Source organism: Schistocerca gregaria, chromosome X (assembly GCF_023897955.1).
Source record: "Schistocerca gregaria isolate iqSchGreg1 chromosome X, iqSchGreg1.2, whole genome shotgun sequence".
Lineage (NCBI taxonomy): Eukaryota > Metazoa > Arthropoda > Insecta > Orthoptera > Acrididae > Schistocerca > Schistocerca gregaria.
Genome location: NC_064931.1, coordinates 541,309,436 through 541,337,389, shown reverse-complemented (window position 1 = coordinate 541,337,389; position 27,954 = coordinate 541,309,436).

Genomic DNA, 27,954 nt, shown 5'->3' with positions numbered 1-27,954 from the left:
TTGACTGATGTATTTGGTATGGGATCATGATTTTTAAAGTACGTTTGAGGCACATGACACTTTTGACATGAGCAGAGAATTTTTTTAGCTTTTGAAATTATTGGAGGAAGCTACGACGATTTTGAGAGTTGACTGAGGTGTTATGATATTATTACGATGACTATATGTATTATGCTGTTGCGGTATGTTCATGATCAATAAGCTGATGCTATATGCGTTATTTGATTATGCTACGTATCTCTTATGATGAAATATTGAAGAAGTGTCTACGAATATGTATATGTGTGTGTCTCTGATAACCTCGATATCTCTGAACCCTAAACTCACCCATTCTCCCCTTATGAGTATATCTGTACTTCCCTGAACTTATACCACGAAGAGAAACTCGATCCCGTTTTCTACATTTCCGCCAAGCAGCAACAAAACTATGAAGACGTCTGATTGCCGCCAGACAGTGTCATCGATCTGGAGTAGAGTCAACAGATAATATTACGGGGTGGAAGCTCTGGTAGGGGCCGCCGAAGGCTAGTCTGTGGTTGGAACCCCTGGCCCACAACAGCCTACAAGTTAGTAGCTTAAGGCCATACTCAGTCACCACTACGTATCATAATAAACTTCATAATCTCCATAAATATTCAGATACTGTACAAGTATCCTTTCTGTGATATTTGTAAGAATTCATGATGTTAACTTGTTTGAGATAAAACACACATTCTCTACATATAGTTTTATAGACAATTATCAGTTACTTTGTTTTTAATATTCCACGACTGTAAAATAGTAAACGTCATTGGCTGAAGAGATGTCATTTTTCACTTTTATTATTATCTCATTTTGGGGAACTGAAAGAAAAAATAAAGAAAAGAAAATGACGGCCAGAGTCGTCCTTGCCGAGATGGGTATGTCACTCCGGAACATCAGCTAGGAGGCCCCGTACAACGCCGCGTTGTGTTCGGCATCTAGTGTCCGTGTTCCATTACTTTTTTGTGGGATATACATGCATTCACTTAAATACTAACACAATCAAAATCATCCTTGAGAAGCGAGGTCATCCTAATTGCACCTGAAGCAAGAACGTAAGGACGGGGTGTACTTAGTTAATTACTGCTCGTCAGGTCAACCTACGGAACCTTCAGACTGAGGAAAGCCTTATACTAGTCATTCTTATACAATCTGTGTAGCATTTAGGAAAAAAACTTTTACGGGTTGTCACCTACGAAATAATTTTCTGAACTCATATCCGATCTTTATAACCTATTCACTACCATATCTTATCACCAATGATTACATATTCGCTAGCTTAATCCTCTTTCGTGCCTTGAAACCTCACGTTTTGTGTTCCCTACCATGACCACCAAAACCAAGTTTCAAATATTTAGTAATAGTAACATTTAACGTTTATCAATAATCCTGATGGACGAATTAATTATTAAATATAGTTATTTAGTTTTTACGATAGATGTAATGGCCAATATAGACTGCAGAGTAAAACATGAATTTGCTCTGGGATTATCGATAGAGTTATTAGTTCCCTTTTGTAATTTTATCTTAAAAGCATATCATCACAAGCGCAGATACTCTTTGACGTTAATGGATTGCTATGTTTACAGTGTTATGAAGTAAAACACACATTCTCAATTAACGACATTATATCACAAAGGTTGCAGCTGGCACAGTTATGACATCTCAGTATTTATAAAGAGGGTCACATTTGTACAGGGATCACATTCGCGAACGAAAGCACTATCATTGTTAACAATGGAACAGAAATGTATGTAATTTTAAACTTCCATTATTTACACTGTCTGTTTCAAGCCACGGTGAAAGGGACCATTTTGAACCCACTGCTTTAAAACTGTTGGTTCCACAAGCGCAAACCTATGAATACTTGATTTTCTACATGATACCAACAAATGTGCTAAGAGCTTAAACGTCCTCAATGTCACGCATGCAAGATGTTTGTCTGAGACACAAGAAGATAGGTAATGACGTTATGGATGAAAGTGAAGATTAGTTATGTTGCAAAGAAAACTGATTTCCCACACAGAGTATTAATATGAAGAATAGTTAGAGAATTACCACTCAGCTTCAACTCTTACCAAGCGCTGAAGGAAAATAGCAGGAGTTTTTCAACTGACTGGTCTATAAGCAGGATAACTTCTACCGTTACACGTTACAATAGTCTGCCCAGGAATCAAGACAGCGCCTAGTGGTAGGAAAAATAAGTTCTCATCCAATGCAAAGAATTCTGCTGAAGTTTCGTCGCCACTACTAAATTCTGTACAGATATTTTCTCGATGTTTTACGAGACAGCAGAGACCAACGAGAAAGCAAGTCCATCCTTTATTTCCACTTAAATGTCTACATGTGGCTATCGATCTGCTTATTTATGACACGGACTCCATATCTCAGAGTTCCGTAGGACCTTCGCGTACAGCGCCCTGGCTGGTCTTATCTAGGATTAGTTTACGTGAAGTGAAACGCAAGCCACGAATTTTCCTTTTTAAACTATTCTCAGAGGTTGATTTGAAACATTATTACGCAGAAAACATCTTATATTGATAATTAATAATGCACTCGATGACTGTTAGTCTCTCATCAATAAATCTCATAAACCATGTGAATGATTCATTTATAATTCTAATACCGATAGAGGTGAGAATAAGACTATCACTCACAGTCAGTTAGAACCTGTGTTCTTATATGGATTTCTAGAGAGGTTCTGTTGCAAGTATTCTCTGAGTCTGTGCTATATTTCGAGTGATACAAAGGCTAGATTTCCTACGATATCTTTCGTAACATTTATTCTGAGCGGGGTAGCAATGTGGTTAAAGCACATGGAACTCATATGGCCGACGAAATTTTGCTATATGTGGTTTCCCAAAACTGATAAAGGAGGACATCAGGGTTGTTTCCATAAAAAGTGTGCGATCGTTCGCTTTCCCAAATCTGAATTCATCCGCACCTGAGCTCTACTGTAACGACCGCGTATTCAACAGAATGTTACACCTTAATCTCCCTTTCTTCTCTTTCCTTCGCAATATACTTTCGTATGAAATCTGCCTTTCTTTCTACCTTTTTCGCATGAGTTAATTTAAGTAATTTATTTATGTCATTGATCGATCATCTATTTTGAAGTTTTCTGAGAGAGCAATGTGTGAGAGAGTTGTGGCACATCTCATTGCACATAGTTAGTTGTCAGACTAGAACTCAGTTCAGGAAAGGAGTAAGTACAGGAATGTAATTTATTCTCGTGTGTAAAGCAGTAAAAGGGATAAAAGATAGTTTGAGAACTTTGGTATTTCCTTTAATTTAACAAAAGTGTTTCACAGTATAGTCCATACAGTTCTTGTCAATAAATTGGAACATTATAGGATTGGGGGAAAAGATCAGCAATGGTCCACTTCATATCAGGAAAGCAGGAAGCACAAGGTTGTCTACCAGTATCAGCAAACAGAGAAGAGATTTGAATCGACTGGGTTCATGTAAAATAGGGTCCCGAGGATTCTGTTATGGGTCCGTTGCTTTTTTTAATAAACTAAATATCACGTGATTCAAAGAGTTGACTTCGCAGATGTCAAATGTTACTGTGAAAGATCTGGAATGTAAAGTAAATGATTCAGCTAATAAGATAGTTGGTAACATTAAGACATGGCTTTCAGAGAACAGATTAAGCCCTAACCACAAAAAAAAACCACACACACAATGCATGAAGTTCTAGACACGGAACATTTGTAAAAGTAAAATCTATGATGGATAACTTCCTTGGAAGCATCACGCTTAAGATTTTTTATAAACTGAATGATACAGTCTTCATTATGAGAATAATCTCCATAGTTTCTAACAGTGAGATGTGAAAACTTGTATATTCCCACTCTGTTATTCAGATGGTATTAGTTTGGAAAAATTCCATGCATTCACCAAGATTGACCTTGGTCCAGGAAAGGGTAGCCAGGTAGGTCTGCATTGTCAATACGCGAACGTCGTGTAGGCTGTTATCCAGCTTACTTGGTTATCTGACTCTACAATGCCGGTACAGATAGTTTTTCATGAGATTTATTGATCAGTGTAGACTCATTCAAAATAGACTTTGTCATGGAGTGACTATGAATGGCAAAACGATTTTCATTTCGATAAAACATCCTTAAGAATTTTACAGGACGGTGCACACTATAAAGGGCGATTCATTTTCAGTAGAATACCGGCAAAGTGAAAAGAAATAGAATGATATACAACGAGTCTTCAAATCTGACTTCACTGTTTTCCTTGTAGAGCATTCCTATTCCGTACAGAAGCTCCACGTAGTATGTGAGTACTTTGACCCGTAAGGTGCTATTTATCGTATACATTCCAACAATTTTTGTTGCATTTTTCTAATATTTAGTTTCTTCTTGTTTATAAGTTTTCTAATCAGCAGTCTGTAAACATTCGTACAGACCTATTGCCTGATAAACTAGCACTGTGTTGCGTGGTCGCACGAAATCTGATGAAAAAACAAATAAGTTAAAATAGTCCACTAAAGCTTACAACCAGTATGACAGTTACTCACATAGGTTTTGTTTTCTTTAAAACATTCATTTTTCATCAATTAACTTTGTCTGTCATAGCATTCATCCGATAATTTGTTACCATTGTCATTTTCTGAATTTGGAATGTCCCAAATATTAGTGCATCTGCTCTGGAACTGTTTAGGTTTTGTGTGTCTGCTGCTTGTATGCCAATTTCCTCTAGATATTTTGATGCCCATGTACCAGTTTATTCTTGCTTTCAGTATCACGCAAATGATATAGAAGCTGTGTTTCTTCCACTGCTGTCATTCAGTTCTTCGTACTGGTCAAGAAACCATTCACACCATTTGCGAATTGCGTCCGTATTTTTCTTATTTTAGAATATATTTGTTTTTCGACTTTTTTATGTAGGTCGCTTTTTATATAACTAAGACCCTGTAAATGTGTAAGATAATTTAATCTATTCCTTTTAATGATGCTAGGAATCATCTCTGAGACACTCAGATGCGTGTAAATAAACTGGTTTTATGACAGATTTATAGGGCGTAACAAAAAGATATGGTCATACTTTCATTAAACATTCTTCACACCCAGGGCGAAAAATACATTATATGGACATGGGCCCGAACCGCTCCAGTTCCATGTTAGAGCTCATTTTCTACTTCTCTTCATAATCATCAAAATGGTTCAAATGGCTCTGAGCACTATGGGACTTAACATCTATGGTCATCAGTCCCCTAGAACTTATAACTACGTAAACCTTACTAACCTAAGGACAATACACAACACCCTGCCATCACGAGGCAGAGAAAATGCCTGACCCCGCCGGGAATCGAACCCGGGAACCCGGGCGTGGGAAGCGAGAACGCTACCGCACGACCACGAGATGCGGGCTCATAATCATCTTAATAATGGGAAACACACACTCATAGGAGGCAATGGACGTCTAAGCCTATTACTCGCGACTGGTAGAGGCCTAGATCAGCTGGAGGAGGAGGCGACTTACAATGCTTTCTTAGCGAATACGCTGCCCGTTTTACTAGAACATGTGCCTTTACAAGTGTCACGAAACATTTACTTCATGCACAATGGCGCACCTTGTCATTTCAGTGTTAACGTTCTTAGACTTTTAAATAATTGATCCCCTAACAGAAGGATAGGTAGGGGTGGACCAATTGCTTCGCCTCCACGCTTTCCGGACATAAACGCACTCAGCACATTGGACATTCAATGCGAAGGCGGGCTGATGCATGTACCCTTGGTAATGGGGGTATTTTGAACATTTGATTTATGAAGGTGTTAAATACTGTGCTGATATGTTCCATACTTATGTTTTTCCCACGATTAATGTGTCGAACAGTTGTAGAAATTGAGCTCAAACACAGAGACAAAGCTTCACCGGACGCATGTCCACATATGTATTCTTATTCTACGTGAGAGGAATGTTTCCAGAAAATTTGTCCATATCTTTTTGTTACACCCTATACAATAACGAATTTTAGAATTAACGGAAGAGCACTTTTGTTTGTAAATGTATTGTATGCTTTGAAAATATATTTGGTTTTTCTGGCATTTGTTTACAAGGACTCATCTTCCCTCATTACGTGTAATCCATTTAGTAACGTATTTAAAATTGTTCCGATGTTTTATTGGTTTGTATTTGGTGTTTAATGTGGCTGTATTGTTCTTCATATTTTCGACGTAACTCCTACTACTTTCCAACAATATTTTCAAGCCAGTCTGTTCTGCTACTGCTTTCAATCCTTCATTTTGTTCTGTTTCAAAACTTTATTATGCCTGTATCATTTGCACAAGCTAAACAGTCTATCTACGCCTCATTCTCCCTATCAGCACTTCGACAGACAATGCGTCAGTTTCGAATAAATTGTCTGAAGCAATAAAGAGAAGAAAGAGTAAAGTTGTCGACGAATCTTATATTTAACCTGATGAGTTAGGTTGGGTCGGGAGTTTAATCTAGATGTGGCAGTGTCGTTCTACTTTATTCAGTCTCCTGCATATTAAATGCCTTATTCCTGAGCGCTGAAATATCCCAACGACTTTTATTGTTTCGCAAACAAATTCTGGTCATTACTCTAAAGCAGAAAGTTAAAAAATAAATACGTCTCACAAAACTGTTTCTCACTGCTTCTTGGGAACTCTCGCTTTCGACTAGCAAGATGGCAGCAAAATTAAGTAGATCCGACAGCCTTTTACTAATAACAAAAGAAAAAAATTAGTGATTAGCATACACAGTATCATAAGCAGTGAACTCAATTTTTTTTTCTGAGTTAAAAACATGAACCCATTAATTCATGCGTCCGAAACACTCGGATTTAGAGTTCATAATGGTGTTGAACATAAATATGTTCCGATTTTATGGGCTATTAATACATGAAAGGCTCGAAAGAAGAAAGATACGATGTCCGTAGTTAAACGTAGCCGTAGCCGAGGTTGATCCTTCTCTAATCCTTGTGTATATCATGTTTGTTGAAAGAGAGTTTAATTCTTAATAATAATATATTTCATAGCAATAACATGCAATGACTTGTTTATCTACAATGTGTATGCTGTTCACTCTGTTAAGCAGATAGTTCAGCTTCTCCCAAGTAAATCTGTCTTGCCCTCGCATAAACGAGCCATGCCTAGTACCAATGATCAGGATTAACTATTTCAAATTTCAGACATGGTTTTCTTGCTACTACCAGTCTGTGTTTTATATTGTATTAGCTGAGTGCCTGGTATTGCCTCGGTAAGTAATTATTGCAGCACTCTTCTATTAGTTCACCTCTCCCTCCCCACTCAGTCACTCTCCTTCTCCCCTTTCCCTTTGTCAATATCCACCCCCTCTCCCATCTATATGTCCATGTCCTCTTCTCCCTTTCTATGTTCATCTCCTCCTCTTCCCCCTCTCTCTGTCTGTCCGTCTCCTCTTCCCCCTCTCTGTCTGTCCGTCTCCTCTTCCCCCTCTCTGTCTGTCTGTCTCCTCTTCCCCCTCGCTCTGTCTGTCCGTCTCCTCTTCCCCCTCTCTCTGTCTGTCCGTCTCCTCTTCCCCCTCTCTCTGTCTGTCCGTCTCCTCTTCCCCCTCTCTCTGTCTGTCCGTCTCCTCTTCCCCCTCTCTCTGTCTGTCCGTCTCCTCTTCCCCCTCTCTCTGTCTGTCCGTCTCCTCTTCCCCCTCTCTCTGTCTGTCCGTCTCCTCTTCCCCCTCTCTCTGTCTGTCCGTCTCCTCTTCCCCCTCTCTCTGTCTGTCCGTCTCCTCTTCCCCCTCTCTCTGTCTGTCCGTCTCCTCTTCCCCCTCTCTCTGTCTGTCCGTCTCCTCTTCCCCTCCCCCCCGCTCTCGCTCTCTCTCTCTCTCTCTCTCTCTCTCTCTCTCTCTCTCTCTCTCTCTCTCTCTGTCCGTCTCCTCTCGCTCCTCTCTCATTCCAGCTCTTCCTTTTACCCTCTCTCGTTCCAGCTCTTCCTCCTCCTCCTCCTCCTCCTCCTCCTCCTCCTCCTCCTCCTCCTCCTCTATATCTCCTCTTATCCCATTTCTATCGGTCCATCTGCTTCTTCCCTATTCTCACTCAACGCTGTCACCTCCACTCCAATTGAAGGTTGCCAATTGTTACCCCCCCCCCCCCCCCCCAGGTGTTTCTTTATATTTGAGAAAGAAAAATGGCATTCTACGGATCGGAGCGTGGAATGTCCGAGCCCTTAATCAGGGAGGTAAGTTAGAAAATTTAAAAGGGGAAATGGATAGATTAAAGTTTGATATAGTGGGAATTAGTGAAGTTCGGTGGCAGGAGGAACAAAACTTTTGGTCAGGTGAATACAGGGTTATAAATTCAGAATCAAATAGGGGTAATGCAGGAGTAGGTTTAATAATGAATAAAAAAATAGGTGTGCGGGTAAGCTACTACAAACAGCATAGTGAACGCATTATTGTGGCCAAGATAGACACGAAGCCCATGCCTAATACAGTAGTACACGTTTATATGCCAACTAGCTCTGCAGATGACGAAGAAATTGAAGAAATATATGATGAGATAAAAGAAATTATTCAGGTAGTGAAGGGAGACGAAAATTTAGTAGTGATGGGTGACTGGAATTCAAGAGTAGGAAAAGGGAGGGAAGGAAACATAGTAGGTGAATATGGATTGGGGCTAAGAAATGAAAGAGGAAGCCGCCTGGTAGACTTTTGCACAGAGCACAACTTAATCATAGCTAACACTTGGTTCAAGAACCATAAAAGAAGGCTGTTTACATGGAAGAATCCTGGAGATACTAAAAGGTATCAGATAGATTATATAATGATAACGCAGAGATTTAGGAACCAGGTTTTAAATTGTAGGACATTTCCAGGGGCAGATGTGGACTCTGACCACAATCCATTGGTTATGAACTGCAGGTTAAAACTGAAGAAATAGCAAAAAGGTGGGAATTTAGGGAGATGGGACCTGGATAAACTGACTAAACCAAAGGTTGTACAGAGTTTCAGGGAAAGCATAAGGGAACCATTGACAGGAATGGGGGAAAGAAACACAGTAGAAGACGAATGGATAGCTTTGAGGGATGAAGTAGTGAAGCCAGCAGAGGATCGAGTAGGTAAAAAGACGAGGCCTAGTAGAAATCCTTGGGTAACAGAAGAAATATTCAATTTAATTGATGAAAGGAGAAAATATAAAAATGTAGTAAATGAAGCAGGCAAAAAGGAATACAAACGTCTCAAAAATGATATCGACAGGAAGTGCAAAATGGCTAAGCAGCCATGGCTAGAGGACAAATGTAAGGCTGTAGAGGCTTATCTCACTAGGGGTAAGATAGATACAGCCTACAGGAAAATCAAAGAGACCTTTGGAGAAAAGAAAGCCACTTGTATGAATATCAAGAGTTCAGATGGAAACCCAGTTCTATGCAAAGAAGGGAAAGCAGAAAGGTGGAAGGAGTATATTTTGAAGATGAAATGGGAGATACGATACTGCGTGAAGAGTTTGACAGAACACTGAAAGACCTGAGTCGAAACAAGGCCCAAGGAGTAGACAACATTCCATTAGAACTACTGACGGCCTTGGGAGAGCCAGTCCTGACAAAACTCTACCATCTGGTGAGCAAGACGTACGAGACAGGTGAATTACCTTCAAACGTCAAGAAGAATATAATAATTCCAATCCCAAAGAAAGCAGGTGTTGACAGATGTGAAAATTACCGAACTATCAGTTTAATAAGTCACAGCTGCAAAATACTAACGCGAATTATTTACAGACGAATGGAAAAACTGGTAGAAGCCAACCTCAGGGAAGATCAGTTTGGATTTCGTAGAAATGTTGGAACACTTGAGGCCATACTGACCTTACGACTTACCTTAGAAGAAAGATTAAGGAAAGGCAAACCTACGTTTCTAGCATTTATAGACTTAGAGAAATCTTTTGACAATGTTGACTGGAATACTCTGTTTCAAATTTTGAAGGTGGCAGGGGTATAATAAAGGGAGCGAAAGGATATTTACAATATGTACAGAAAGCAGATGACAGTTATAAGAGTCGAGGGACATGAAAGGAAAGCAGTGGTTGGCAAGGGAGTAAGACAGGGTTGCAGCCTCTCCCCAATGTTATTCAATCTGTATATTGAGCAAGCAGTAAAGGAAACAAAAGAAAAATTCGGAGTAGGTATTAAAATCCACGGAGAAGAAATAAAAACTTTCCGGTTCGCCGATGACATTGTAATTATGTCAGAGACAGCAAAGGACTTGGAAGAGCAGTTGAACGGAATGGACAGTGTCTTGAAAGGAGGATATAAGATGCACATTAACAAAAGCAAAACGAGAACAATGGAATGTAATCGAATTACGTCTGGTGATGCTGAGGGAATTAGATTAGGAAATGAGACACTTAAAGTAGTAAAGGAGTTTTGCTATTTGGGGAGCAAAATAACTGATGATGGTCGAAGTAGAGAGGATATAAAATGTAGACTGGCAATGGCAAGGAAAGCGTTTCTGAAGAAGAGAAATTTGTTAACATCGAGTATAGATTTAAGTGAGAGGAAGTCGTTTCTGAAAGTATTTGTATGGAGTGTAGCCATGTATGGAAGTGAAACATGGACGAATAATATTTTGGACAATAAGATAATAGAAGCTTTCGAAATGTGGTGCTACAGAAGAATGTTGAAGATTAGGTGGGTAGATCACATAACTAATGAGGAGGTATTGAATAGGATTGGGGAGAAGAGAAGTTCGTGGCACAACTTGACTAGAAGAAGAGATCGGTTGGTAGGACATGTCCTGAGGCATCAAGGGATCATTAATTTAGCATTGGAGGGCAGCGTGGAGGGTAAAAATCGTAGAGGGAGGCCAAGAGATGAATACACTAAGCAGATTCAGAAGGATGTCGGTTGCAGTAGCTACTGGGAGATGGAGCTTGCACAGGATAGATTAGCATGGAGAGCTGCATCAAACCAGTCTCAGGACTGAAGACCACAACAACATGTAATATTTGTACGAAGTTTGATTGAAATCGATTCAGATGCATGGATGGAGCTTTTTACCATGGCTTTTTGCATATATTGCACATGGTTTTAACATATTTCACATGTTTCCGAATTTCGCCCTGCAGTTTCTTTTTCTCGCAGGTCAATGTTCATGACGTCATATCTCCTGAACTATGACTTCAATGTGATATAATTTTGCAGCTGGATCTAGTGCTACGTGTGGCTACCGTCTGCGAAATGTGTTGTAAGTACAGCTGGTAGAAAGAAGTAATAAATTAAAACGTCATGCAAGATGCAACAGTATCTCACGCAGCTCTGTGTTCATGACCTCACATCTCCTGAGCTATATGTCGTGCAATATATTTTTGCGAGCACATTCAGCTGCATATGTGAATACTGTCTGCATGTTAAGTTATTAATAAAGAAATCATAAATTAAAAGGTCTTGTTGATGTGGTAGTTGGACATATGAACAGCGAAAGTATAATGAGCGATAAGCTTCTCCCTTTTGTCATTTTGTGGCGGATGTCAGCGAGAAAAATTCTCGTTGTGGTTTGCAATTGTCAATTTGGTTGCAAGCCACTAAATGCTCTCCTTATCAAATATTGGATGAATATAGTCTGGCTATTTACGCATCGTCAGCTGCACCTCTTTTTAATCCCCACTCCCACCCCTTTGAGAGGTAGATGGTTCTTACCGCCTCAGCGGATCTTTACAAATGTTAAGTGACGTGTGTACCAAGTTTAGTTGAAATCAATCCAGTGATTTACGATGAGATGTCGAACATAAATACATACAGGTGTACATAGATACTTTCATAATATGTATGGATTTACTAAATAGCAAAATTTGTCCACTACTTTCAGTGCCTCATTTCCTGGTCGAGTCTCCCCAGCACTGCCTGATTCAATTCGGCTACGCTCCATTACCCTTGACGTCAACAGTTGTTAAGCGTCCTTTGCGGGCTCTGACAGAATTACAATATCATCGGAAACCTTGCAGGTTTTTATTACTGTTCTCTGAACATTAATTTCCTTTCAAAATTTCTGTTTGGTTTCCTTTACTTACTTTCAATGTACAGACTGTATAATGTGACGTATAGGCCACAACCATGTCCCTTCTCGACAGCTACCTCTGTTTCACGCCCTTCGGCTCTTATAACTGAAGTCCCGTGCCTGTGCCAATTGTAGATAAACTTTCGCCCCTGTATTGTATCATTGCTACTCTTAGAGATTCAAAGAAAGTTTCCCAGTCAACGTTGTCAAATGTATTCCCTAAATCTGCGAATGCTACAGCATAGATGTTTTTCTTCGGCTTTCTTAGCAAGCAGGCCATAGTCTCTCGGTTCTTACATTTCGTCGGAGCTGAAACTGATGCTGCCCCAGCTCGCCTTCTATCAGTCGCTCCAATTTTCTGTAAATAATTTTTGTTAATATTTTCCTAGCGTAACTTCTTAAGGTGACGCTCTGGTAATGGTCAAACTTGTTTGGTATTCGAAACTCTAGACTCGAGCTCCGAATTAGCAGTTTTCGGTGCCACTGGGCTTGGTATTCATGAAATAGGCTTCGCGTGGTAAGTAACCGAACAATTCCTTGTAAACACTTAGTTTTTCAGAATATGAAGAGTAAAGAGCGTTATCGTTAATATGATACGTAGGAAACCTCCTTGAAACACTTTAGAAAGAAAATGAGTTTCTTCTCTATGAGTGGAGGTTATAGAATATCTTGTCGCTGTGACCGTTTTAGCGAGACTGGTGTCTGAGTAGCGAATATCGTTTAATTATTTTTGTTCTCTGTATATTCCTCACAGCTAATCATTGTACAGACCGGTGAATAACAACAATTTTGATGTTCAACTACGTGGTGAGGTGGCTACGATTTCTTTTGTCCTAAAAGTACGTTCTAATTTAGAAACTACAAGTCATTAAAGCAGTAGAAGAAGCCTGTAAATGTTTTAGTGTGTGGATTCTGGCTTTCACATACATCCTGGTCGAGCAGCCATTTCTTACAGATTAACGTGTTTATGATACTCTACAGGGTGAAGCTGGACTGATACAACAGCTGCCCGTCATTATAAGGGAAAAAAAACCTTGTTCATCTAGGCGCGACAGCTGTGTACGCTATGGCTAGGGGACTCAGTCCGAAAAACATGATTGTGATATACTGCCTCTCCCACTTTTATAAGTAAAACCGAAAGGAGAGAAGAGAGGACAATGAAAAAAGTAAGTAATCCCAATAAATATGTCATGAAACGAATAGTTTCCTCGCTACGAAGTGTTACGAATGAGTTCGTGATCATTTTGACAGTCGCCAGAATCCGTACTGCAGATACGCTATTGTCGACACACACACTATGACAAGTATTCCCCATAACAACCGCTCATGTGGAAGCAAACTTCAGCATTTCTCCTCGTCGATGCCCTCACACGTTCAAAAGTCCCAGGTGCGTTTCAGGTGCATTGGCAACCATTCATAATGCGTTCCTGGAGTTCGACACTGTCAACAGGGCTAAAACACACCAAAGCTTTTACATATCCCCATAAAAAATGTAGAGGGTTCAGGTCAAGGGATCTGGGAGGCTATGATATTGGGGAGCCACGATCGATGCACTTGTTGTTGAAACGCTATTTACCAGTACTTAAGTATTCAGGAAGATTATAAAATTAGACGAGGACATTCTATCACTTTGTAATTAACACCTTACTAGCGAATTTTCGAAATAAACGTTACCACAGGCATGAACAGTGTTGTAGCATTTTCGTGACTGCACTCCTGTAGACGTCATACGGGGGTAATCATTGGTTTCTGGATTTGTGTTCATTACGATTATTTACTTCTTTCACTGTCCTCTACTCCCTCTTTCGGTGGTACCTGTAGTAGTCAGTGCAACTATAATAGTCAATACATTAGTTGATATAGAGCGGACGCAGATTTACGCGATGATCACACAACCTGGAACATAGTTCCCGTAAAGGTAAAAAAAAAAAGAGAAAATGGGCTGCCTACTCGTAGCGCGAGCGTCTTTGTCCGTTCCGTTACTTTCATTAGAACCGGAGTAGTTAGCTTTGTCTTTGGCAGCGACACCCCGAGTCTTGGCTAACTTTGTTCGCAGTGGCTCTTATCCTTCGAGTAATGAAGCTAGTGGTAATTACGAACTCGCCATTTCGTACGATCCATTACTAAAGGGAAACGATCTGCAAACAACACAGCTTTGCCATTCCTTAACAGGCGCTGGCTATTTAATTCTGTTCTGCACTTCAGTTAAAGTTCGATGTCCGGAGCAAGCTTGAACACATTTTTTTCGTATTATTGCAAGAGGTTTAAATTAACCGGCGTCTCCATTTATACATTCAAAGCCATTGTTTATTTTATAAAAGATGGTACTTGTTACTTAGCTTTTTTACTTAATTTGTGAGTGGAATAAGGAAATAAGACAATAAGTATGTCTGTACACCAGAGTTCTTCTACATCTACATGATTACTCTCCTATTCACACTAAAGTGCCTGGCAGAGGATTCAATGCACGACCTTCAAGCTGCCTCTCTACCGTCCCACTCTCGAACGGCTAGCGGGAAAAACGAGCACTTACATTTTTCTTTGCGAGCCCAGACTTCTCCTATCTTATCGTGATCATCATTTCTCCCTATGTTGTTGTGTGCCAACACAATGTTTCCGCAATCGTTGAGAAAGCTGGTGATTGAAATTTCATGTGAAGATGCCGTCGCAACGAAAAACGCCTTTATTTTAATGATGGCCACTCCAATTCACGTATTATGCCCGCGGCCCCATCTCCCCTATTTCGCGATAATATGAAACGAGCCGCCCTTCTTCGAACTTTGTCATTCGTTGGCCCCACCTGATGCGGATCCCACACCGCACAGCAATACTCCAGAATAGGGCGAACAAGCGTGGTGTAAACAGTCACTTTAGGAGACCTGTTGTACCTTCTAAGTGTTCTGCCAATGGATGCAGTCTTTGGTTTGCTATGCACACAACACTATATATGTCATCCTTCCAATTTAGGTTATTTGTAATTGTAACCCCTAAGTATTTGGTTGAATTTACAGCCTTCAGATTTGTGTGACTTATGGCGTAATCGAAATTTAGCGGATTTATTTTAGTACTCATGTGAATAACTTTGCACTTTTATTTATTCAGGGTCAGTTACCTCTTTTCGCACCATACAGATATCTTACCTAAATCATTTCGCAATTCATTTTGGTCATCTGATGACTTTACAAGACGGTAAATGGCAGCATCATCTGCAAATAATCTAAGAGGGCCACTTAGATCGTCTCCTATGTCGTTGATATAAATCATGAACAATAGAGGGCCTATAACACTTCCTTGGGGAACGTCGGATATTACTTCCGTTTTACTCGACGATTTCCCGTCTATTACTACGAACTGTGACCTTTGTGACAGGAAATCACGAATCCAGACGCACAACTGAGGTGATATTCCATAGGAACGCAGTTTGGTTAGTAGACGCTTGTGAGGAGCAGTGTCGAAGGCCTTCTGGAAATCTAAAACATGGAATCCATTTGACATCCCCTGCCGATAGCACTTATTACTTCATGAGTACAAAGTGTTAGTTATGTTTCGCAAGAACGATATTTTCTGAATCCGTGCTGACAATGTGCCAATAAATCGTTTTATTCGAGGTACTTCATAATGTACGAATACAGTTTATGTTTCAAAACCCTACTGCAAATCAATGTTAGCGATATGGGCCTGGAGCCGAGAGACCGCTCCGGTCGCAGGTTCGAATCCTGCCTCGGGCATGGATGTGTGTGATGTCCTTAGGTTAGTTAGATTTAATTAGTTCTAAGTTATAGGCGACTGTTGACCTCAGAAGTTAAGTCGCATAGTGCTCAAAGCCATTTGAACCATTTGATATGGGCCTGTAATTCAGTGGATTACTCCTACTTCCCTTTTTAAGTATTGGTGTGACTTGAGCAATTTTCTAGTCTTTAGGTACGGATCTTTCTGTGAGCGAGCGGTTGTATATAATTACTAGATATGGAGTTATTGTATCAGCATACTCTGAGAGGAACCTGACTGGTATACAATCTAGACCGGAGGCCTTGCCTTAATTAAGTGATTTGAGCTGATTGTCTACACAGAGGATGTCACCATGTTTCTCATTTTGGCAGTTGTTCTTCATTGGAATTCAGGAATATTTACTTTGTCTTCTTCGGTGAAGAAGTTTCGGAAAACCATGTTTCATAAATCTGCTTTAGTCGCACTGTTATAATTGACTTCACCGTTATTATCGCCCAGTGAAGGTATTGGTTGCATCTTGCCACTGGTGAGCTTTGTATATGATCAGAATCTCTTTGGGCTTTCTGCCAGATTCCGAGGCAGGGTTTCTTCGGGGAAATTATTAAAAGCATCTCGCATTGAAGCATGCGTTATGTTTCGAACTTCTGCAAAACGTATCCAATCTTGGTGATTTTGCGTTCTTTTAAATTTGACATGCTCTTTTCGTTGCTTTTGCAACAGCGATCAGAACCGTTTTGTATAACATGGGGGATGAGTACCATCACTTATTAATTTATGTAGTATGTGTGTATCAGTTGCCGTCGATACTACCTCTTTGAAATCATTTCAAATCTTTTTTACGCTTACGTGACCAGATCTGAAGGAGTGGGGACTCTCTCTTAAGAAGGCGTTAACAGCATTTTTATAAGCTTTTTTTACGTTTCTTTTTGACGGTTGTGGGTCGCTCTCTTGTGGGTCGCTCTCTTGTGGGTCGCTCTCTTGTGGGTCGCTCTCTTGTGGGTCGCTCTCTTGTGGGTCGCTCTCTTGTGCGTCGCTCTCTTGTGCGTCGCTCTCTTGTGCGTCGCTCTCTTTTTCTGGGTCGCTCATTCCTACATTCATCACGATACTCACTATTTGTCCAGGACTATTTGTTCCTAAGAGGTCAAGTATGCTTTCACAACCATTTACGCTTCGAGTGGGCTCATGAACTAATTGTTCAAAATAATTTTCTGACAAGGCATTCAGTACAATTTCGGATGACGTTTTATGCCAGCCGCCGGCTTTAAAAACGTAATTTTTTCTGCACATCGAGGGTAGACAGAAGTCGCCACCGACTATAATTGTATGAGTGGGGTACCTATTTGAAATGAGACTCAAATTTTCTTTGAACTGTTCAGCAACTATATCTTCTGAGTCCGGGGGTCGGTAAAACGATCCAATTAATAGTTGAGTCCGATTGTCATGTATAACCTCTACCCATACTATTTCGCAGTAACTATCTAATTCAGTATCACTACAAGGTAAACTACTCCTGACAGCAATAAATACTACGTCACCAACTATATTTATTCTATCCTTTCTGAACACTGTTCAGTCATATGAAAAAATTTCGGCTGAATTTATTTTCGGCTTTAAGGAGCTTTCCGTACCTATAAATATTTGAGCTTCAGTGCTTCCTTTCAGGCCTCTGTTTCTTTCCCAACACAGCTACGACAGTTTACAATACCGAACATTTCTACAACTACCTTACTGTGTTTTACCTGGCCCCCTTTTAGACGTACGCCCTCTCTGTGGGTTCCTGAGACCCTCTAACCTAAAAAACGCCCAATACCTTCCACACAGCCCCCGCTACCCTTGTAGTCGCTTTCTGTGTCTAATGGACTCCTGGTCTACTAAGGGGAACCCGGAAACCCACCACCCGATGGCGCAAGTCAAGGAATCTGCAGCCTACACGGTCACAGAACCGCCTGAGCCTCTGATTCAAACCCTCCACTCGGCTCTGCACCGACCACAGTCGCTTCTGTCGACGAGTTAGTAAGATACAGTTGAAACTCTTCACATTTTATCAGGAGCATCTCAGAAGCACTTCCATTCGTTCTTGCTCAAGACAATTGAACATTAGCGTGACTTCTTCAGTGTTACGAAAAACTATGGATAACGAATAAATATGATACCTTCTCCAGATGATCTAACCTCATATGCCGCCTCTAATAAAGCGGAACCCTTTTCGTCGGCTGTGACACGTCCCGAAGTATGAGAGGCTTCCAAAATATAAGGAACTGTGATGATGTTAAACTACTTTCGGAAACTAATATTAAGTTAGTTGGTTGTACTATCACAATAAAGTATCTGAGGGGGGAAATCTTGCAAATTCTTCGGCAGCGGGATTATTTTTTTGTTGCGTTAACGGCGCAGCCCTATTTCAAAATATCAAGAAATCGATTAGTATTACTTAAAATATTCTCTCATGTGTCAACTTCATAGTAGTGTTCATCTAAAGTTCGCTAGAAACTCCGTTATCGACTTACGAGGCAATTTGTTATAAAATGTCACCGAAAACCATTCACAGCGGGGCAATAGTCCACATCCCGGCCAGGGTGGCAGCATGTAATATCAACGACGACCTAATAGGACTTGTGCACATTACGATAGTGCTCCAACGTGAGATCGGACCGACCTGTTATAACTTCTGTCCAAAAGTGGACGAAAAGCGTATCGAGGAACCAGGACAGCGGATGACAGAAGGTGCCAAAGAGGCCTGCACGACCACCGTGGCCACGTAGATAATGGAGGACCTCATTTTGGATTTGGAAGAATTGCTCTATGGTCCAGGGATCTCTGAGTACTGCAAACATATAACAAAAACAGTAAAATCATTTTGGTGGGAACTATAGTATTCAAACTGACGGAAATATAGCTTGAGAACACTACATGCAACTTTGATCGGAATTTGATGCTGGAATTCTCAATTAAATTATGTATCAGTATATGTAGCCGTTTTACAAATCATCAAAAGTGTATGTTCGATGTACACATTTGTCTCGATTTATAGAGAGAAATACATGACATTTTTCAGCACCGAGCGAGGTGGCGCAGTGGTTAGCACACTGGACTCGCATTCGGGAGGACGACGGTTCAATCCCGTCTCCGGCCATTCTGATTTAGGTTTTCCGTGATTTCCCTAAATCGCTTCAGGCAAATGCCGGGATGGTTCCTTTGAAAGGGCACGGCCGATTTCCTTCCCAATCCGTCTCTAATGACCTCGTTGTCGACGGGACGTTAAACACTAACAACCACCACCATTTTTCAGCAGATCTCCATTTTGTTAGAAGTTAATATTTTCAACTATCCGATTATTGAAAATTACGAACACAAAATTGTTTTGTTATGGCTTCAATAAGGAGGGTTGCGGTTGAAAGGGGTCCTTCACCTTGTGTGGCGGTTACAGAGATATTCTCTTGTGAAAACAAAAGTTTTATTAAATACAGAAATATAAGGAAAAAAACTGTACCATGGGATTTAGCATTACTTTCTATTTTACTTGAAAGAAACCACGAAAATCACTTACTTTTCATGCGGTCATATAGGACTACCCCTTAAGCAAATTCCCTGGCTGCAGGTATCGCTTTATTGACGGCTTAAATAGAATAATTTATTCTTTTATCGTGACTTAGTTTCAGATAGTATAATTACACTCCTGGAAATTGAAATAAGAACACCGTGGATTCATTGTCCCAGGAAGTGGAAACTTTATTGACACATTCCTGGGGTCAGATACATCACATGATGATCACACTGACAGAACCACAGGCACATAGACACAGGCAACAGAGCATGCACAATGTCGGCACTAGTACAGTGTATATCCACCTTTCGCAGCAATGCAGGCTGCTATTCTCCCATGGAGACGATCGTAGAGATGCTGGATGTAGTCCTGTGGAACGGCTTGCCATGCCATTTCCACCTGGCGCCTCAGTTGGACCAGCGTTCGTGCTGGACGTGCAGACCGCGTGTGCCTCGGTCGTATGCAGTCCTGATTGTGGCGCTCACCTGCACGGCGCCAAACACGCATACGACCATCATTGGCACCAAGGCAGAAGCGACTCTCATCGCTGAAGACGACACGTCTCCATTCGTCCCTCCATTCACGCCTGTCGCGACACCACTGGAGGCGGGCTGCACGATGTTGGGGCGTGAGCGGAAGACGGCCTAACGGTGTGCGGGACCGTAGCCCAGCTTCATGGAGACGGTTGCGAATGGTCCTCGCCGATACCCCAGGAGCAACAGTGTCCCTAATTTGGTGGGAAGTGGCGGTGCGGTCCCCTACGGCACTGCGTAGGATCCTACGGTCTTGGCGTGCATCCGTGCGTCGCTTCGGTCCGGTCCCAGGTCGACGGGCACGTGCACCTTCCGTCGACCACTGGCGACAACATCGATGTACTGTGGAGACCTCGCGCCCCACGTGTTGAGCAATTCGGCGGTACGTCCACCCGGCCTCCCGCCTGCCCACTATACGCCCTCGCTCAAAGTCCGTCAACTGCACATACGGTTCACGTCCACGCTGTCGCGGCATGCTACCAGTGTTAAGGACTGCGATGGAGCTCCGTATGCCACGGCAAACTAGCTGACACTGACGGCGGCGGTGCACAAATGCTGCGCAGCTAGCGCCATTCGACGGCCAACACCGCGGTTCCTGGTGTATCCGCTGTGCCGTGCGTGCGATCATTGCTTGTACAGCCTTCTAGCAGTGTCCGGAGCAAGTTTTGTGGGTCTGACACACCGGTGTCAATGTGTTCTTTTTTCCATTTCCAGGAGTGTATTTACAGTGCGACAGTGGAATGACATCGGGTTATTAGTAAAACCTACAGTTACAGCATTAAGCACTCAGTGGACTGGACTAAGAGGCAACGAAGTAAATATAACACCATGATTCAACAATTTTTTGCGAAAAATGCTTCTGGTTTATAAAGTAAGGCGTCATAACGTAAGTGTGTTGTGAGCATGTGCGTACCTAATATACGTAAATATTTTTTGTAACGTTTGTTCAAATTCTAGAGAGTGAGACCTTGGAGCAGTTGTAAGACACTCGACTCATATCCGGATGACGCCTTCTCGAATCTCCACCAGCTCTTTCAAATATAGGTTTGCTGTGATTTCCCTAAATCGCTTAAGTCGAATGCTGAGGTGATTCCTTTGAAAGGACACGGTCGATTTCCTTCACTATATTTCCTCAACGGGAGCTTTGTCGCCTTCGCTAATGACTTCGTTACCGACGCGACCTTGTACACCAATGTTTCATATATTATGAACACGTTTCTCTGCCAAAAACGCCATCTGGTGATGAATTATTCGTATCAGTTTATCGTCCATGGGCGCTCGAGCAAGCTGTGTCAAAATCGGTAGAGAATTGAAAAAACAGAACGTTTTTGAGGAATACGGGTGTGTATATTCGTAATATTGCCCCGTAAATCCCCAAGATTGGCGATCATTTACAGAAGCTCGAAACTTAGCGCGGACTTACATGCGAGATCCTTATAACAGTTTCCACAACGAAACTTGTCTCGAAACCTGGCAGAAAATCCAGAGAGATTCTGGTCGTATGTGAAGTATGTTAGCGGCAAGAGACAATTAATGCCTTCTCTGCTCGATAGCAATGGAGATACTATCGAAGACAGTGCTGCCGAAGCAGAGTTACTAAACACAGCATTCCGAAATGCCTTCACAGAAGAAGACGGAGTAAATATTCCAGAATTAGAATCGAGAACAGTTGCCAACATGAGTAACGTGGAAGTAAGTATACTCTGAGTAGTGAAGCAACTTAAATAACTTAATAAAAGCAAGTCTTCTGGTCCAGACGTTATATCAATCAGGTTCCTTTCGGAGTATGCTGATGCATTAGCTCCACACTTATCATATACAACCGTTCGCTAGACGAAAAATCGGTACCCAAAGACTAGAAAGTTGCATAGGTCACACCGATATTCAAGAAAGGTAGTAGAAGTAATCCACTAAAATACAGGCCCATATCGTTAACGTCAATATGCAGCAAAATTTTAGAACATACGTGTTCGAACATTATGAATTCCCTCAAAGAAAACGGTATATTGACACACAGTCAACATGGGTTTAGAAAACATCGTTTATGTGAAACACATGGAGTGTTGAGTGCTATTGACAAGGGATTTCAGATCGATTCCGTATTTCTGGATTTCCGGAAGGCTTTTGACACTGTACCACACAAGCGGCTTCTAGTGACATAGCGTGCTTATGGAATATCGCCTCAGTTATGTGACTGGATTTGTGATTTCCTGTCAGAGAGGTCACAGTTCCTAGTAATTGACGGAAAGTCATCGAGTAAAACAGAGGTGATTTCTGGCGTTCCCCAAGGTAGTGTCATAGGCCCTTTGCTTTTTTTTATCTTTATAAACTATTTTGGAGACAATCTGAGGAGTCGTCTTTGGTTGTCTGCAGATGACGCTGTAATTATCGACTAATAAAGTCATCAGAAGATCAAAACAAACTGCAAAAAGATTTAGAAAAGGTATCTGAATGGTTCGAAAATTGGCAGTTGACCCTAAATAAGGAAATGTGTGAGGTCATCCACATGAGTGCTAAAAGGAACTCGTTAAACTTCGGTTACACGATAAATCAGTCTAATCTAAAAGCTGTAAATTCAGCTAAATACCTTGGTATTACAATTACGAACAACTTAAATTGGAAGGAACACACAGAAAATGTTGTGTGGAAGGCTAACCATAGATTGCGGTTTATTGGCAGGACACTTAGAAAATGTAACAGACCTACTAAGGAGACTGCCTACACTACGCTTTTCCGTCCTCTTTTAGAATACTGCTGCGCGGTGTGGGATCCTTACAAGATAGGACTGACGGAGTACATCGAAAATGTTCAAAGAAAGGGCAGCACGTTTTGTATTATCGCGAAATATGGGGGAGAGAGTCACAGAAATGATACACGATTTGGGCTGGAAATCATTTTAAAGAAAGGCGTTTTTCGTTGCGACGGAATCTTCTCACGAAATTCCAATCACTAACTTTCTCCTCCGAATGCAAAAAATATTTTGTTGACACCGACCTACATAGGAAGAAACGATCGCCACTATAAAGTAAGGGAAATCAGAGCTCGTACGGAAAGATAAAGGTGTTCATTCTTTCCACGCGCTATACGAGATTGGAATAATAGAGAATTGTGACGGTGATTCGAAGAACTCTCTGCCAGGCACTTCAATGTGATTTGCAGATTATCCATATAGATGTAGATGTCTGCCGAGAGCAGGTAATGAGTGCGTGTCAGAGCACGATCGGTACTGGTAGCCTAAATACAAGGAGAGTTAATATCGGTAAGGCAAACATGTAATTCACTGACTGCGACAACTATTCGCGCGGTTAGTCTGATACGAGGAAGTATTTTTAAATGATTCTCAATGCAATGCACCATATATTTACACTGCAGCGACTTAGAAATTTAGGGACTATTGCATGAGATAATACTGGCAGATATTAGCAAAAAATATTTGTTAGTGGTACTTCTTCAGGAATTCCTGCACTGTCGGAAAGTAGAAATGCTTTAAAAGTGTCTTATCATATAGTGTCTGAAAGAAGTGTAGATGTTTTACATGAGAATGTAACCAACGCATAAGCGTTGTGGATGACGGTGTTTATTCACATTACTTCCAAACATACAGTGACTAAAGCACACGGCTCTCAGAGATCGATGATGCTCGCTAAACCGGTTCGAACTTGCCTCTCATAGGACAGCGGATACAGCTCTGTATTCCACCCCCAATTTAGATTTTACATTATTTCGGAAATACGGTGACCCTTAATAACAAAAAAGCCATTCAAATGGCTCTGAGCACTATGGGACTTAACATCTGTGGTCATCAGTCCCCTAGAACTTAGAAGTACTTAAACCTAACTAACCTAAGGACATCACACACATCCATGCCCGAGGCAGGATTCGAACCTGCGACCGTAGCGGTCACGCGGTTCCAGACGGAATCGCCTAGAACCGCACGGCCACACCGGCCGGCTCTTAATAGAACTCTAACAATGCACTTTCTCTTTTGTTATTAACTGCACTCATATCATTACTCGCAATAAGATTTAAATAAAAGAATTATACGCAACAGCGCCACAGTACTGCCCGATTTAGTGAAAATTTTGAAGCTACCTTGACAGTCAAGCAGCTTTTGTTGCTTTTAAAAATTAAAATATTTTCTATTTAACTCTAGGGGGAAATGTTACGTTGCGACTAATCCACCGTAAATTTTACTGCTAGTAGGAAATTCCCTGTCTTACTGCTCAAAAAGTCATGGGAAAAAAATCATAATTCATGCTATGCACTAGTTGCAAATTATTATAATTATTGTGACACAGAGTATTTTACGTACAAATTGTGTAGAGTCTTCTGCTTTCTTCCACGGTCACCCAGGGGTTCTCCATCCGATTCATTTATTGTTTCAACGTCTGTATCTACATCATTGTCCTCTGTGCACACAACATTATTCTTGAAGAAAATCTTCCTCTTCACTGAAGATGCGATATGTGCTAACACTATTTTAACTGAGGCTGCTTGATATTTTACGTTTGATGCCACAATGATATAAACTCAGAGCAATGGAACATTTATGCCACTATTAGAAAATAGGTACATCAGTATTATTTCGTAATATTTAAATATTTACAAGGCCACCAGTGCCAGCGAACCTCTGGAGGCAGGCGGTTAATAATTCAGCCATTGTTAACAACTGTGTTTTCCATGAAGGTTCTCAAGAGCACTTGTCGCTACTTTGTCCACATAGACGGGAACCACGAAGAGGCTCTACAGGGATTTAGTACACTAGGGTTAATGGTATATGAGAAACTATGGAAAGAGACGTATGTTGATGTATCGCTTGTTATGGTTTTACTGAAAGTTTTCTCAAAAAGAGATTATAAATATAGTAAATATGAAAACGAAAACCGTGGTACTGAGCAGGCACCATTTTTTAAAGCAAAGTTGGTGTGAGAAATAAACAGAGCTCATAAATACGGCGCGTAACCTGCGTAAGAAAGGACTGCATACTACTTTTGAAGAACAAAAAGTAATGAAATGCCACAATGAAATGCCACACTGAGATAAACTTATTTTGTATATCAGATAGTATGAAGATCTGTTTTAGCACTAATTTTAATCATGTAACGACACCTATTATGACGTTGCACACTATTTCATGTATCCGTTTTGATGCTCGTTATTATGTCAAGATTACTTATTGCTGAGAGGTAAAGTGTGTTTTTATAAGCGTTTACGATTTGAGTGGGCTTATGAACTAACTGATCGAAGCAATTTTGAGATGGTTGATTGGTTTGGGGGAAGAGACCAAACAGCGAGGTCATAGGTCTCATCGGGTTAGGGAAGGATGGAGAAGGAAGTCGGCCGTGCCCTTTCAAAGGAACCATCCCGGAATTTGCCTGGAGTGATTTAGGGAAATCACGGAAAACCTAAATCAGGATGGCCGGACTCGGGATTGAACCGTCGTCCTCCCGAATGCGAGTCCAGTGTGCTAACCACTGCGCTACCTCGCTCGGTGCAATTTTGAGAGAATGCGTTTAACACGATTTCAGATAATGTTTTATGCGTACCTCCGGATTTAGATCTATATTTTTACCAACATATCGAGGGTAAAGTGAAATAACCACTAACCATAATTGCCTGCGTCGGGCACGTGTTTGAAATTAAACGCAAGTTTTATTTGAACCTTTCAGCAATTATATCATCTGAATTGGGAGGTCTGTAAAATATATCAGTTACTATTTTATTCCGGCTGCCAAGAGTCACCTCTACCCCTACTAACTCAAAGGAACTATCTACTTCAATTTCGGCACAAGATAAACTAGTTCTAACGGCAACGAACACGCCACCACCAATTGTGTTTAGCTTATCCTTTCAGAACCCGTTACGTCCTTCGCAAAATTTTGGCTGAACGTATCTGACTTTAGCCATCTTCCAGTGCCCAAAAATATTTGAGCATCAATGCTTTCTACTAGCGACTGGAGCCCTGGTACTGTCCCAACACAGCTACGACAATTTACAACTATTATGATGATGCTTATTAGATCTACTGTACGTTTTTCATGTGTTCGACCTGCTCTCTTAGAGACTAAAGCCCCCTTCTGTTTTTCCCCGAAAACGTCTAACTTAAAAAAAAAAGTCCAGTCCACGCCACAGAGCCCCAACTACCCGTGTAGCTGCCTCCTGAGGGTAATGGACTCCTGACCTATTTAGCGGAACACGAAACCCCACCAACCTATGGTTCAAGACGAAGAACCTGCATCCTAAATGGTCGCAGAACCGTGTGAGACTCTGATTCAGACCCTACACTAGGCTCTGCACGAGAGGTCGGCAATTGGTCTTGTCGACTGTCTGCAGATAGTGATTTCTGCTTTCATTTTGCAAGCACAACTGGCAGTCTTTACCATTTCAGACAGCTAGTCGAAACCGGAAAGAATATCTTCCAGTCCAAAGTGACATGTATCACTGGTACCGATGTCAGCCACCACCTGAAATTTGCTGCACACTGAGCTTTTCATGGTAACCAGAAGGACCCAGTATGCACACAGAGTGCACATTGGCTTTCTTCCCCTTCTTGGCAGCCACGTTCTTAGGTGGCTCCATAATTCACCTAACACGAGAGCTCAAGACTACCAATAATCCCATCCTCTGTGACTATTTGGATCTTGTAGGCGGTGAAGTTTCCTCTGAATCAGGACAAGTGACTGCATCTGGCTGACGGATACTGTCAGCTGCAGATAGCACTTGGAACCTGTTTGCCAGAGTAACTGGGAAAGCATTATGTTCGGCACCCAAGGAAGTCTTTCACAGCCTGTCACGCCCAGAGGCGATCTCCCAGTCAACCACAGGTGAGGGTTCAACCTCAATGCGAGCATTAACTGGGTTGGCCACCGGTACACACCTATCGTCGGGCTCGTAAGTCCTGCTGGACGTCCTTTGCATCTGCAACGCCGGTCCACAACAGTGATGCCCATTCACTGCAGCCTCAGGCTGTGTAACCGAAGCCAGCAATGCCTGGAAATCAGAGCTCAAATGGTTCAAATGCCTCTAAGCACTATGGGACTTAACATGTGAGGTCATCAGTCCCCTAGACTCAGAACTACTTAGACCTAACTAAACTAAGGACATTACACACATCCATGCCCGAGGCAGGATTCGAACCTGCGACCGTAGCAGCAGCGCGGTCCCGGACTGAAGCGCCTAGAACCGCTCTGCCACAGCGGCCGGCGAACTGAATGCGAAATGTCACCAACACAGCTCGCAACCGCACCAGCAATCACATTGCCTATCCACACTAAAGACAAATGACTATCGCCACACTTGGCGGAACTCTACTGTAGACACAAACGAAAACGCAAGAACTGTGTCTAAAAATGTTAAATTAACATGCAGAAATTAAAAAAGTTAAACTACAACAGCACCCAGATGAAACTATACAGGGTGTTAGAAAAAGGTACGGCCAAACTTTCAGGAAACATTCGTCACACACAAATAAACGAAAGATGTTATGTGGACATGTGTCCGGAAACGCTTAATTTCCATGTTAGAGCTTATTTTAGTTTCGTCAGTATATACTGTACTTCCTCGATTCAGCGCCAGTTGGCCGAATTGAAGGAAGGTAATGTTGACTTCGGTGCTTGTGTTGACACGCGACTCATTGCTCTACAGTACTAGCATCAAGCATATCAGTACGTAGCATCAACAGGTTAGTGTTCATAACGAACGTGGTTTTGCAGTCGGTGCAGTGTTTACAAATGCGGAGTTGGCAGATGCCCATTTGATGTATGGATTAGCACGGGGCAATAGCCTTGGCGCGGTACGTTTGTATCGAGACAGATTTCCAGAACGAAGGTGTCCCGACAGGAAGACGTTCGAAGCATTTGATCGGCGTCTTAGGGAGCACGGAAAATTCCAGCCTATGACTCGCGACTGGGGAAGGCCTAGAACGACGAGGACACCTGCAATGGACGAGGCAATTCTTCGTGCAGTTGACGATAACCCTAATTTCAGCGTCAGAGAAGTTGCTGCTGTACAAGGTAACGTTGACCACTTCACTGTGCTATGGGAGAACCAATTGTTTCTGTACCATGTACAGCATGTGCAGGAACTATCAGCAGCTGATTGGCCTCCACGGGTACGCTTTTGCGAATG